This window comes from Meles meles, chromosome 7 (assembly GCF_922984935.1).
Source record: "Meles meles chromosome 7, mMelMel3.1 paternal haplotype, whole genome shotgun sequence".
Taxonomy (NCBI): domain Eukaryota; kingdom Metazoa; phylum Chordata; class Mammalia; order Carnivora; family Mustelidae; genus Meles; species Meles meles.
The window spans coordinates 122,564,071-122,578,498 of NC_060072.1; the positions used below are offsets into that span (position 1 = coordinate 122,564,071).

Below are 14,428 nucleotides of genomic sequence, written 5' to 3' on the forward strand. Positions count from 1 at the left end.
GGATGTGCTGGTTATTTTTTCCAATACACGTGAAAATAAATTCCTAACTACTAAAGCATGACCTACTGCCTAAAAATCATTGCATGAACCAGCAAGCGCATGGTTCAGATTTTAGAGGGGTGGGAAACCTGGATGTCCCAGCCGTGCTTAATCTACCCTGTGCTGCCTCTAACTTCAAGATTTTCCTCCTTGATGGATGCACACAACGTCCATTTCCAGAGCAGGACTTGAGGTTGGGAAGTCATATCCCCTCCTGTCCCCAGCCCAATGGGCTGGACATCGTAGTTGACTTACCTGTACAGAGTCTTTTTTCTGAGGCAAATTTTTTTCTTTTTAAAAATTATTTTAAATGTGTTTTATTTTTAAGATTTTATTTATTTGTCAGAGAGAGCAAGAGAGAAAGCAGTAGGTAGAGGGAGAAGCGGGCTCCCTACTGATCAAGGAGCCTGATGTAGGACTTCATCCCAGGACCCAGGGATCCTGACCTGAGCCCAGTGCAGATGCTTAACCAACTAAGCCCCCCAGCTGTACCATTAAAAAAAAATTTTTTTTTTTTAAGTTATAAGTAACCTCCACAACCAGCCTGGGGTTCAAACTCACAACCCAGAGATCAAGAGCCACATGCTTGGGCCACTTGGGTGGCTCAGTCGGCTAAGCTACTGAGTTCTGGTTTCAGCTCAGGCCATGATTTCAGGGTCCAGAGATCCATCCCTATGTCAGGTTTGTGCTCAGCAGGGAGTCTGCTTTTCTCTCTCCCTCTCCTACTGACCCTCCCCCTCACCCCACCCTCTCTCTCTCTAAAATAAACACATAAATCTTAAAGAAAAAAAAGGTAGCATGCTCTACCAATGGAGCCAGCCAGGTGCCCCCATGGGCAAATTCTCTAATAGCACTTGGGGTTATAATTTCTAGCATGTACTATATGCAATGTGTCCTTTAAATCCATTCTAAATAAATTGTTCATAAACTGTGATACATGTATACAACGGGATGTTACATAATAGTTTAAAAGTATGATATAGATTAATGTATACGTGATATAGAAAGATGTGTAAGATCTACTATAAGTGTTGAAACTACAATTGTAAAGTGGACAACCAGTATGTTCCCACGTGACAGGAAAGGTGGGAGTAGACAGATGCACCTGCATAGCCATGAAAGACTTCTAGTTGAATATACTAGAAATCTCAGCGCTAAGTGGGGCTGGAGTGGGTGACTTTCCTTTGCATCTCATGCCCTTCTGGACTATGTGGATGTCTTTGTAAATTGAACTACTCTTAAAGAATGTTGATTTTTTAAAAAATGAGTTAAAATCTGAACACAAACCTTAACCCCTACGGACCAGTTCATAAGACAGAAGAAACAATAAATGGATGTCCAGTGAATAGGATCTGCAATGTCCCTCCTGTTGATTTGCCCATAGCCACAGTGAGAGAGGCTCTGTCTCTAAGGCAGAATTCCTGTCCTTCACAACCAAGAATAAAGACCAGACTCCAGAGGAGGGTTCTCCATCTGCCCACTACTGACATTTGGAGATGGATAAGTCATCATTTGGAGGAGGGGACTATTCTGCACACTATAGGATCCCTGGGCTTCAAGAGCAGCTCACCGACCCACCATGCCCACCTCTACCCCGAGAGAAGCACACGGTCCCCACCGTGCGCCAACCCAACACGGCTCCAGGCACTGCCAAATGTCTGCCTCCATTTGAGAACCACGGCTCACCAGCCACAAAACAGAGGGGCCAGATAAAGTGTAAGCAATTCCAGAGGCAAGCATGCAGGTGTGTTATTCACTTAAAAAGAAAATGCAGGAAAGTTCTTGAACCTCAGGGAGTGTAGTATTTGAAGAGTTCCTTATGTTCTTGGAAATCCTGGATCTTTGAAACCATCTTTTCACTTGGAGTAAATTCTGACTTTGCAATGGTTACATCTCTCATTATCCTCATTCCCTCTGGTTTCACCTCCCCTTTGCAGATCCTTTCAAACTCGTTCCTAGAGAATTAAATTGGCAGATGATGTCATTACTGCAGGCTCCAGGCACCTGTCTGGCCAGTTCTGGGGATAAAGAGTCTCAGACATTGAGGAGGGTGGTGTCTCTGCACCAGACTGACCTCCAGGTCAGACTGAGTAGTTCTGAGGATGGAGAGGAGAAAATGACCAGCACAGCAGCCCCTGTCTCCTCACTGTGAGGCCGGAGCTCACTGCAGGGACTCACCTATACCTTAGCCTAGCAGAACAGTGAGGAACCATCTGTGATGTGGTGTACCTGAGTAATAATGGCAAATAACTTCTCTCACGCTTACCATGGGCCAAGCCCCGTTCAAAGGCATCTGTGTGTACTTCACCTTATCCAGTCCTCACAACAACACTAGGGCATAAATACGATTATCATCCCCATTTTACAGGTATGAAAACAGAAGAGTAGAAAGTACGTTGCTCCAGGACACACAACAGAGGAAGTCTGGCTAACATTAAAGCCAGCCAGTCTCGCTGCAGAGCTCATGTTCCTAACTGCTTCCCAATGAACCAGTCACTGAAAAATATCTGAACACACACGCTAATCTTACTCATATTCCCACTGCAAACACAACATTTTTTTTTTTGTAAAACAACCAATGGTTACTGTACCGAAAGCGTTCAATATCAGCATCAGACACCAAATTTTTAATGACAAGAAACCCATTTTCTTCATAAAATTTTCTCTGTTCTAGGCTTAGAACATTATTATCCCGAGTATACCTAAAGGAGAAAAAGGAATTACAAATAAGTGTAACTGAAAAATCATAACCCAAAAACATGTATCAAGAGCCTGAGAAATGTTCATACTCTTCCACCCAGCATTTCTATTTTTTATTTACTCTAAGCAAATAGTCTGAACTTTTTTCTTTAAACAAGTTTAGGGGTGAGGGTTAATCTATTTTTTTTTTAAGTAATCTCTATACCCAATGTGGGGCTCCAACTCACAAACCAGAGGTCAAGAGTCACATGCTCTTCCCACTGAGCTAGCCAGGTCCCTAATCTGAACATTTTTTAAAAAGTTTAAAACTAAAATGTTAACTACTACTGTTACCAAAAAGTAGAAGAATCATTAATTATATCCACTCAATGGGATAGGACTCGGGCCTTAGAAATGAAGAGGTTGGGGGCCCTGGGTGGCTCAGTCAGTTAAGCATGGGCTGGTTATTTCAGCTCAGGTCATGACCTCATAGGTCTGAGATGGAGCCCCCAAATGGTCTGTGGGCTCAGCGGGGAGACTGCTTGAGATTCTCTCCCTCAGCCTCTCCCCCAACTTGCAATGTGTGCACTTTCTCTCTTAAGTAAATGAATCTTTTAAGAAAATGAAGCACATATAACAGCATGTGTAGTACTTATTATAATAAAATCCACCTAGATTTGTGTAAAACCAAGACACAGGGTACCTGGATAGCTCAGTGGGTCGAGCATCTGCCTTGGGTTAGGTCATGATCCCAGGTTCATGGGATCCCACATCGGACTCCTTGCTCAGCAGGGAATCTGCTTTTCCCTCTGCCCCTCCCCCCTGTTCCAGATCTCTCACAGGCACGCCGTCTCTCTCTCTCTCTCAAATAAATAAATAAGATCTTAAATAGGGTACTTGAAAAAAATGCAAATAAATTAAAAAACCACATTTTTTAAGTGATTACTTTTATGTAATGGAATTGTGAATGATTTTTTTAATTCCTTTTCTTCTCTTTCTAATTTGTTGGTTAATGACTATGTATGGTCGTCGAGTAGGAGACAAATTCAATAGATTTTATCCTTTAAATTGTCTAGATCATATGCTTTCAGAAGAAATCAAAGGGACAAAATCCAAGTAAGTACATAGCATATGCATAAACTCAAATCACCCAGTCCATTCTTCTCGATTGGAAATGTGGCTCTATGAGAATACTCCATGGAGATCGATGTCTTCCCTCACAAAGGTAATTTAAGATAAACCAAAGACACTAGCTAAGATAGCAAGAGGACCACAAGCCATAGGCTACCTTGAATGAGGTATAACATGTCTGAATTTGAACAAAATCAGATTATACACCTCTGATATTATTCCTCTTTCTGAACTTTAAAATACATATAAAATTAAAGTCATCTTCAAGTTTTTTCCTACTTCTAATTAGAAATTATCCTGGTAACACATGATTTGTGTAATGAATTTTTGGTAAGAATTTATTTATTCTCTGTAGAGATAGGGAGAGAGAGAGAGGGCAGGGGCAGGGGCCGGAGCAGAAGGAGAGGGTGAAGCAGATTTCATGCTGAACACAGAGCCTGACCCATGACTGATCCCACAGCCCATGAGATTCATGACCTAAGCCACAATCAAGAGTTGGATGCTTAACCCAGTGGCCACCCAGGTGCCCCTGCGTAATGAATTTTCATCAGACAACATAAGATGTTGTATTTTATATCTTAATTACCACTAGGAATTGCTTTATACACATTGTATGGTTAAGAATGACAATTCGATCTACTTACTGGAATTGTGGAGGATGGAAACTGTTAGGAGAAACAGCCCCTGAAGTGGAGTGGGCTACCTAGGCAGTGAATTAAGGCAAATAAAATGAAATTTACGAGTCAACCTTTTCGAGAAACAACAGTCTTCTCTGAATTAGCTCTCATTAGGGAAGACTGGGTTACACACATAACTGCGGACAGGTACGCACGGTTGCTTACATCATCTCATTTCACAGAGCCCAGAGCAGGGTCTGGAAGTCCCAAACCTTCATCACCTTTCCTGCTGCCCAGAGCAGGAGAATGAGACTCACACAGCTCAGTAACTGGGTCCAAGATCATCCAGCAGAAAATGCCTCAGGCCAGACTCAACCCATACTCTTTACTTCATAGCTTTCACCAGTTTCTTCCACATACTATTCCTTCCACTAAACTGCCGAACAAATAAAAATTGTAAGGTACAAATCTAACAGTAAGAGGAAATGTGCTCTTCCAAAGAGAAATTGAATTTAGTGGGAATCTATTCTGAAATACAAGAAACCATTAGTCTTGTTACTCTTTAAAAAAAAAAAGTCTATTAAATAGTGGCTAGGCTCTATGAAAAGTATGATCCACATAGTTTAGTATAATTTTAAATATCATAAAGAGCTAGAAATTCTTTCTAGTTTTCTATCCAGAGAACGACAGAAAATTTACTTAGCTTCTTCTCAATTGTTTTCATTGTTTCTTTTTTTTTTCTGATGTATCTTCTCCATTTTATTTATTTGTTCAGCGTAACAGTATTCATTCTTTTTGCACAACACCCAGTGCTCCATGCAAAACGTGCCCTCCCCATTACCCACCACCTGTTCCCCCAACCTCCCACCCTTGACCCTTCAAAACCCTCAGGTTGCCCCAACCTCCCACCCCTGACCCTTCAAAACCCTCAGGTTGTTTTTCAGAGTCCATAGTCTCTTATGGTTCGCCTCCCCTCCCCAATGTCCATAGCCCGCTCCCCCTCTCCCAATCCCACCTCCCCCCAGCAACCCCCAGTTTGTTTTGTGAGATTAAGAGTCATTTATGGTTTGTCTCCCTCCCAATCCCATCTTGTTTCATTTATTCTTCTCCTATCCCCCTACCCCCCCATGTTGCTTCTCCATGTCCTCACATCAGGGAGATCATATGATAGTTGTCTTTCTCCGATTGACTTATTTCACTAAGCATGATACGCTCTAGTTCCATCCACGTCGTCGCAAATGGCAAGATTTCATTTCTTTTGATGGCTGCATCGTATTCCATTGTGTATATATACCACATCTTCTCGATCCATTCATCTCTTGATGGACATCTAGGTTCTTTCCATAGTTTGGCTATTGTAGACATTGCTGCTATAAACATTCGGGTACACGTGCCCCTTCGGATCACTATGTTTGTATCTTTAGGGTAAATACCCAGTAGTGCAATTGCTGGGTCATAGGGTAGTTCTATTTTCAACATTTTGAGGAACCTCCATGTTGTTTTCCAGAGTGGTTGGACCAGCTTGCATTCCCACCAACAGTGGAGGAGGGTTCCCCTTTCTCCACATCCTCTCCAGCATCTGTCATTTCCTGACTTGTTAATTTTAGCCATTCTGACTGGTGTGAGGTGATATCTCATTGTGGTTTTGATTTGTATTTCCCTGATGCCGAGTGACGTGGAGCACTTTTTCATGTGTCTGTTGGCCATCTGGATGTCTTCTTTGCAGAAATGTCTGTTCATGTCCTCTGCCCATTTCTTGATTGGATTGTTTGTTCTTTGGGTGTTGAGTTTGCTAAGTTCCTTATAGATTTTGGATACTAGCCCTTTATCTGATATGTCGTTTGCAAATATCATCTCCCATTCTGTCAGTTGTCTTTTGGTTTTGTTAACTGTTTCCTTTGCTGTGCAAAAGCTTTTGATCTTGATGAAATCCCAATAGTTCATTTTTGCCCTTGCTTCCCTTGCCTTTGCCGTTGTTCCTAGGAAGATGTTGCTACGGCTGAGGTCGAAGAGGTTGCTACCTGCGTTCTCCTCAAGGATTTTGATGGATTCCTTTCTCACATTGAGGTCCTTCATCCATTTGGAGTCTATTTTCGTGTGTGGTGTAAGGAAGTGGTCCAATTTCATTTTTCTGCATGTGGCTGTCCAATTTTCCCAGCACCATTTATTGAAGAGGCTGTCTTTTTTCCATTGGACATTCTTTCCTGCTTTGTCGAAGATGAGTTGACCATAGAGTTGAGGGTCGATTTCTGGGCTCTCTATTCTGTTCCACTGATCTATGTGTCTGTTTTTGTGCCAGTACCATGCTGTCTTGATGATGACAGCTTTGTAATAGAGCTTGAAGTCCGGAATGGTGATGCCACCAACTTTGGCTTTCTTTTTCAATATTCCTTTGGCTATTCGAGGTCTTTTCTGGTTCCATATAAATCTGAGGATTATTTGTTCCATTTCTTTGAAAAAAATGGATGGTATTTTGATAGGGATTGCATTAAATGTGTAGATTGCTTTAGGTAGTATGGACATTTTCACAATATTTATTCTTCCAATCCAGGAGCATGGAACATTTTTCCATTTTTTTGTGTCTTCCTCAATTTCTTTCATGAGTACTTTATAATTTTCTGTGTATAGATTCTTAGTCTCTTTGGTTAGGTTTATTCCTAGGTATCTTATAGTTTTGGGTACAATTGTAAATGGGATTGACTCCTTAATTTCTCTTTCTTCAGTCTTGTTGTTGGTGTACAGAAATGCAACTGATTTCTGTGCATTGATTTTATATCCTGACACTTTACTGAATTCCTGTACAAGTTCTAGCAGTTTTGGAGTGGAGTCTTTGGGGTTTTCCACATATAGTATCATATCATCTGCGAAGAGTGATAGTTTGACTTCTTCTTTACCGATTTGGATACCTTTAATTTCTTTTTGTTGTCTGATTGCTGAGGCTAGGACTTCTAGTACTATGTTGAATAGCAGTGGTGATAATGGACATCCCTGCCGTGTTCCTGACCTTAGCGGAGAAGCTTTCAGTTTTTCTCCATTGAGAATGATATTTGCGGTGGGTTTTTCATAGATGGCTTTCATAATTTTGAGGTATGTGCCCTCTATCCCCACACTTCGAAGAGTTTTGATCAGGAAGGGATGCTGTACTTTGTCAAATGCTTTTTCAGCATCTATGGAGAGTATCATATGGTTCTTGTTCTTTCTTTTATTAATGTGTTGTATCACATTGATTGATTTGCGGATGTTGAACCAACCCTGCAGCCCTGGAATAAATGCCACTTGATCGTGGTGAATAATCCTTTTAATGTACTGTTGAATCCTATTGGCTAGTATTTTGGCGAGAATTTTTGCATCGTGTTCATCAAGGATATTGGTCTGTAGTTCTCTTTTTTGGTGGGATCCTTGTCTGGTTTGGGGATCAAGGTGATGCTGGCCTCATAAAATGAGTTTGGAAGTTTTCCTTCCGTGTCCATTTTTTGGAACAGTTTCAGGAGAATAGGAATTAGTTCTTCTTTAAATGTTTGGTAGAATTCCCCTGGGAAGCCGTCTGGCCCTGGGTTTTGTTTGTTTGGAGATTTTGGATGACTGTTTCAATCTCCTTACTGGTTATGGGCCTGTTCAGGTTTTCTATTTCTTCGTGGTTCAGTTGTGGTAGTTTATATGTCTCTAGGAATGCATCCATTTCTTCCAGATTGTCAAATTTGTTGGCATAGAGTTGCTCATAGTATGTTCTTATAATTGTCTGTATTTCTTTGGTGTTATTTGTGATCTCTCCTCTTTCATTCATGATTTTATTGATTTGGGTCCTTTCTCTTTTCTTTTTGATGAGTCGGGCCAGGGGTTTATCAATCTTATTGATTCTTTCAAAGAACCAGCTCCCAGTTTCATTGATTTTTTCTATTGTTTTTTTGGTTTCTATTTCATTGATTTCTGCTCTGATCTTTATGATTTCTCTTCTCCTGCTGGGTTTAGGGTTTCTTTCTTGTTCTTTCTCCAGCTCCTCCACGTGTAGGCTTAGGTTGTGTACCTGAGACCTTTCTTGTTTCTTGAGAAAGGCTTGTACCGCTATATATTTTCCTCTCAGGACTACCTTTGCTGTGTCCCACAGATTTTGAACTGTTGTGTTTTCATTATCATTTGTTTCCATGAATTTTTTCAATTCTTCTTTAATTTCCTGGTTAACCCATTCATTCTTTAGAAGGATGCTGTTTAGTCTCCATGTATTTGGGTTCTTTCCAGCTTTCCTCTTGTGATTGAGTTCTAGCTTCAGAGCATTGTGGTCTGAAAATATGCAGGGAATAATCCTAATCTTTTGATACCAGTTGAGACCTGATTTGTGACCCAGGATGTGATCTATTCTGGAGAAGGTTCCATGTGCACTAGAGAAGAATGTGTATTCTGTTGCTTTGGGATGAAATGGTCTGAATATATCTGTGATGTCCATCTGGTCCAGTGTGTCATTTAAGGCCTTTATTTCCTTGTTGATCTTTTGCTTGGATGATCTGTCCATTTCAGTGAGGGGAGTGTTCAAGTCCCCTACTATTATTGTATTATTATTGATGTGTTTCTTTGATTTTGTTATTAATTGGTTGATATAGTTGGCTGCTCCCACGTTAGGGGCATAGATATTTAAAATTGTTAGATCTTCTTGTTGGACAGACCCTTTGAGTAGGATATAGTGTCCTTCCTCATCTCTTATTATAGTCTTTGGCTTGAAATCTAATTGATCTGAAATAAGGATTGCCACCCCAGCTTTCTTCTGATGCCCATTAGCATGGTAAATTGTTTTCCACCCCCTCACTTTAAATCTGGAGGTGTCTTCGCGTCTAAAATGAGTTTCTTGTAGGCAACATACTGATGGGTTTTGTTTTTTTATCCATTCTGATACCCTGTGTCTTTTGATTGGGGCATTTAGCCCATTAACATTCAGGGTAACTATTGAGAGATATGAATTTAGTGCCATTATTAGCCTGTAAGGTGACTGTTACTGTATATTGTCTCTGTACCTCTCTGATCTACTCCTTTTAGGCTCTCTCTTTGCTTAGAGGACCCCTTTCAATATTTCCTGGAGAGCTGGTTTGGTGTTTGCAAATTCTTTCAGTTTTTGTTTGTCCTGGAAGCTTTTGATCTCTCCTTCTATTTTCAATGATAGCCTAGCTGGATAGAGTATTCTTGGCTGCATGTTTTTCTCGTTGAGTGCTCTGAATATATCATGCCAGCTCTTTCTGGCCTGCCAGGTCTCTGTGGATAAGTCTGCCGCCAATCTAATATTTTTACCATTGTATGTTACAGACTTCTTTTCTCGTGCTGCTTTCAGGATTTTCTCTTTGTCACTAAGACTTGTAAATTTTACTATTAGGTGACTGGGTGTGGACCTATTCTTGTTGACTTTGAGGGGGGTTCTCTGCATCTCCTGGATTTTGATGCTTGTTCCCTTTGCCATATTAGGGAAATTCTCTCCAATGATTCTCTCCAATAGACCTTCTGCTCCCCTCTCTGTTTCTTCTTCTTATGGAATCCCAATTATTCTAATGTTGTTTCGTCTTATGGTGTCACTTATCTCTCGAATTCTCCCCTCATGGTCCAGTAGCTGTTTGTCCCTCTTTTGCTCGGCTTCCTTATTCTCTGTCATTTGGTCTTCTATATCACTAATTCTTTCTTCTGCCTCATTGATCCTAGCAGTGAGAGCCTCCATTTTTGATTGCACCTCATTAATAGCTTTTTTGATTTCAACTTGGTTAGATTTTAGTTCTTTAATTTCTCCAGAAAGGGCTTTAATATCTCCAGAGAGGGTTTCTCTAATATCTTCCATGCTTTTTTCGAGCCCGGCTAGAATGTTCAGAATCGTCATTCTGAACTCTTGATCTGACATATTACCAATGTCTGTGTTGATTAGGTCCCTAGCCTTCGGTACTGTCTCTTGTTCTTTTGTTTGTGGTGATTTTTTCCGCCTTGTCATTTTGTCCAGATAAGAGGATATGAAGGGGCAAATAAACTACTAAAAGGGTGGCAAAGACCCCAGAAAAATGTGCTGTAACCAAATTAGAAGAGACCCCTAATTGTGCGGGGGAGAAAGGGGATAAAAACAGGTTCTGAAAAAAAAAAGAAAAAAAAAAAGGAAAAAATTTTAAAAATAAAACAAATAAAAAAATATTAAAAAGAAAGAAAAAATATATATATTTAGATGAACTAGTCAAAAAACGTTAAAAAAGAAAAGGGTAAAAGTTTTAAAAAATTTAGCAGAAGAAGAAAAAAGAAAAAGAAAAAAAAATTGAAAAAATGAAAAAAAAAATTGAAGTAGCCGCAAGACTAAAGAATCATGGGAAGAAAGCCATGAGTTCCGTGCTTTGCTTTCTCCTCCTCTGGAATTGCTCTGCTGTCTTAGGAATTGAACCTGCTTTCTCCTTGATAGATGAACTTCATCCTGGCTGGATATTTTATTGATCTTCTGGGGGAGGGGCCTGTTGTAGTGACTCTCAAGTGTCTTTGCCCGAGGCAGGATTGCACTGCCCTTACGGGGGGCCGGACTAAATAATCGGCTCGGGTTCGCTTTTGGGAGCTTCTGTTCCCTGAACGCTTTCCGTAGAATTCCGGAGGATGGGAATGAAAATGGCGGCCTCCTAGTTTCCGGCCCGGAGGAACCGAGAGCCTGAGGCCCCTCTCCTCAGTGTGCCCCCAGAGGACAGCACCCAATCACTCCCGTATCCCCAGCCTCTAGCCGCGATCCGAGCTCACCCAGCCCGCTACCAGTTCAAGGTAACCCTGAGCTGAGAGTTCAGTCCTCGGCTCTGTCTCCGCAGCCGGCTTCTCCGTTCTAATACCTGCGAGCTCTCTGACACTCTGACACCCCTGATCCTTCTGTGACCCTGCGGGACCTGGGGCCACGCTGACCCCGCGTGGGCTTCACCCTGGTTTAGCCTCTGGAGGATTGTCCCTCAGTGGAACAGACTTTTAAAAGTCCTGATTTTGTGCTCCGTTGCTCCGCCGCTTGCCGGGAGCTGGCCCCTCCCCCCGCGGTCTATCTTCCCGTCGTTTTAGATTCACTTCTCTGCCAGTCCTACCTTTCAGAAAGTGGTTGATTTTCTGTTTCTAGAGTTGCTGTTCTTCTTCTCTTCGCTCTCCCGTTGGATTTGTAGGTGTTTGCAATGTTTAGATAAGCTATCGAGCTGATCTCCTGCTACCTGATGTAGTCTCAGGCTGCTACTTCTCCGCCATCTTGACTCCTCCCTTTTTGGTTAAAAATTTTCATGTCTCCTGGCCTCGGTTTCTGCGTTTCTATTGGTCAAATGAGATTACATAATCACCTTGATCCGCGAAAGATTCCAGGTTGACAGTGGTTCTGCTATATCGTGGCTGGTAGTAGAAGTGAAATAAAAGTAACAAGAGACATTCGAAGAATCATTTTTAGGAAGGACGTCAGGATCCTGCACACAGCAACATAGAGCCTAATCCCATCACTTACGGGGAATTCCCACGCAGTGTCCTCCTCGCCCCCAAAGTACCCCCTGAAAGAGAACACTGAATTGGAGCAGGAGAAACAATTCATAAAGCATCTGACATCCGTGTCCCCTAGTGACATTTTCCGGGATCCGACACGGATGGCGCACACATCGCCTCCCAGAGTAACACCGAAAGGCCAACCGGGAGAGATCTATCCACTCCTGCGGGGTTCACGGACACTCTGGCGGAGCAGCACACACTGCTCTCCTCAAGGAAGAGCCAGAGGGTGCTGGCCGCGCCTCCTTCCCAAGCCCCGCCTCAGTATGCTGCTGCCTTAGGGTCCTCCCGCCCGCCGGCCCACCTGGGGCGCTCCAGGCAGCCCTGCGCTCCTGTTTAGGAGCGGCTGTGACTGTGCTTCCCGTGCTCGGGCTCTGGGCGGTCAGATCATGCGTGGCCAAGTGCAGAAAACGCCTGACAGGCTGGGAGCAGGCCCTCAGGAAGAACTTCCATTCTCCCTGGGCAAGGCAGGGAAACAGGCCCTAGGAGGGCCGGGAAGCCTGGGGAAGCGCCACATTATCCCCTGAGGCCGGCATTGTCACGCAGCAGCCCCGCGGGCACGCCGTGTCCCCCGCTGGGAACTTGGGGCTCCCCGCGCCGGGAACCCTCTAGCCCAGGCTCCCCTGCCTCCCCGCCCTCGGGCGCCTGGAACAGCTGACACCAATAACGGACGCGGGCGCAGAGGAAGGGGGAAGAGTCATCTGGCAGCTGTGCCATGAGCCCTGGAGGCCACCACACTTGTAGCCGGAGACCCGCGCAGCCCAAAGGATATGCCGACGTTATTGACATCGTGTTACCTTTGAAGTCTTTCTGTCTGTAGATTGTTTCTATATTTCTGTTCAATGATAATCTTAGGATTTTTTCTCTTTTATAGCACCCCCCTTAATATTTCCTGCCATGTCAGCTTGGTGGTTTCATAGTCTTTTAAACCTTGCCGGTCTTGGAAACTCTTTATCTCTCCATCCATTTTAAATGTCAGTCTTGCTGGATAGAGTATTCTTGGCTGCATGTTCTTCTCATTTAGTACTCTGAATATATTTTGCCAGCCCTTCCTGGCTTGCCAGGTCTCTGTGAAAAGGTCTGACATTATTCTAATGGGCTTTCCTCTGTATGTAAGGAGCTTCTTTGTCCTAGCTGCTTTTAAGAGGGTCTGTCTTGAAACATAATTCCTCATTTTAACTATAAGGTGTCATGAGGACTTTCGAGAATCTAAAATCTTGAGGGGAAATCTCTCTGCCTCTAGTACATGAACGTTGTTTCCATTCGTGAGATTGGGAAAATTTTCATAGACAACTTCTTCCACTATATCTTCTAGACTTCTTTCTTTTTCCTCCCCTTCAGGGATTCCAATAATTCTGATGTTGGAATGTTTCATGGCATCATTTATTTCCCTGATTCTGTTTTCATGGCTTCTGAGCTGTTTGTTCCAGGCTTCCTCCTAATCCTTTCTCTCTATCTGTTTGTCCTCCAGATCACTAATTCTATCTTCTGTCTCAGTTACCCTAGCTTTTAGAGAATTTAGATTAGATTGGAACTCATTGAGAGCATTTTGAACATCATCCCTGGTGGCTTTCAGTTCTGCCCTAACATTGTGAACATCATCCCTGGTGGCTTTCAGTTCTGCCCTAATCAATTCTGTTTGATCATCCATGGCTTTCTCCAACCTAGCTATTGCCTGGATAATTGTTAGTCTGAATTCCTTTTCCGACATATTGTCTATGTCGACCGCCATTAGCTCTGTTGCAGAAGGTCCGTCCTCTGTATTTTTCTTCTGTTGGGTATTCCTCCTCCTAGTCATTTTGGTAAGAGATGACTGAACAGATGCAGCTGGATTTATCGATTGTGGTGCAGTCAAGGTTCACCCTGGAACGCTTCTGTGCAATCAGCGTTCCCCACCCAAATGAGAGAAAAAAGAAAAGAAAAAGAAATAAAGAAGAAGAAAGAAAAAAAAAAGGAAAAGAAAAAAGGAAAAAAAGAGAGAGAGAGAGAGAGAGAGAGATAATCAGCTCACTTTAGGGTACAGCTTAAAACAGCGCCTCCTCCTCCCTCCCCGCCATCTTGACTCCTCCAGTTTCATTCTTTTGCATGCAGCTCTCCAGTTTTCCCAACACCAGTTGTTGAAGAAACTATCTTTTTTCCATTCTATGTTCTTGGTTCCTTTGTCATCATAGATGCATTGTTTATATATGTGTGGGTCTTTTCTAGACTCTCAATCTGTTCCATTCATCTGTGTTCATGTTAGTACCAGTAACATATACTTTGACTATAGCTTTGTGATGTAGTTTGAAATCAGGGAGGGTGATACCTTTCCTTTTTATTCGTAAGATTGCTTGTAGTTTGGGGATCTTTTCTGATTCCATACAAATTTTAGAATTATTGCTTCTACTCTGTGAAATATGCCAATGGAATTTTGGTAAGTATTGCACTGAATCAGTAGATTCCTTTGGGTAGTGTGGACATTTTAACAA

At 42.4% G+C, this 14,428-nt stretch overlaps 1 pseudogene; it reads right to left on the reverse strand.

The window, feature by feature from the left end:
- Window positions 1-14,428, reverse strand: part of LOC123946709 — a 51,011-nt pseudogene that overhangs the window by 13,966 nt on the left and 22,617 nt on the right.